This window comes from Photinus pyralis, unplaced genomic scaffold (genome assembly GCF_008802855.1).
Source record: "Photinus pyralis isolate 1611_PpyrPB1 unplaced genomic scaffold, Ppyr1.3 Ppyr1.4_LG10, whole genome shotgun sequence".
NCBI lineage: Eukaryota > Metazoa > Arthropoda > Insecta > Coleoptera > Lampyridae > Photinus > Photinus pyralis.
This window is the reverse complement of record NW_022170250.1, coordinates 5,556,133-5,556,926: the sequence shown is the minus strand read 5'-3', so window position 1 is coordinate 5,556,926 and position 794 is coordinate 5,556,133.

Genomic DNA, 794 nt, shown 5'->3' with positions numbered 1-794 from the left:
AGGCGCGGATCCAAGGGGGGGCGATTGGGGCGACCGCCCCCCCTGAGAATTTTCGTATGAAGCAACAAATGCACCAAAATTAAGAAAAATATGAACTAAGAATCGTTCGAACTCGGCGGAAACGGTAAATCTAAAATTCTAAAGAGTAAAGACTATTCCGTTTTAAAAACTTCCTGGTAATATACACATTTGTTGACATTGTACGTTGTAGTATTAGAAAAACGACGCTACAAAATTATTGATCAGTAGGTAAGTAACAGTGCAAGATTCCACCACTTCAGTGCGTGTTCGTGCTCGTGTGAACTGCTAATCTATTCGAGAACCGAACAGAAAAGAAAGCCAATCGCGTCAAATCGTCAGTCGGTCTTTTAAATTTAAATGCTTATTTTTAATTTTACATCGTAAAATCGTATTCCGTCCGTACATATTTCGCCTGGATTTAATTACTGGCCAACATTTTGTGCATATGCAAAATTAATATTTGATGTGCTTTGCAATGCAACTTGACTTGCCAGCGCCGAACGTTCATTCTCATCATTACGACGTCTGAAGACCTGGTTGAGATCAACGATGCGTCAAGAACGGTTAACAGGACTCGCCCTCCTTAATATTCACAGAGAACTTGTCGAAGATGACAATTTTGCACACCATGTACTTGATCGGTTTGCTAATTCCAAAAATAGAAGACTTGACATTATCTTGTAAATATTTCTTTATAAATTGCGTTAAAACTCAGAATCTTTACTTTTATTTAATCGCCCCCGGTGAAAACTTCTTCTGGATCCGCGCCTGCA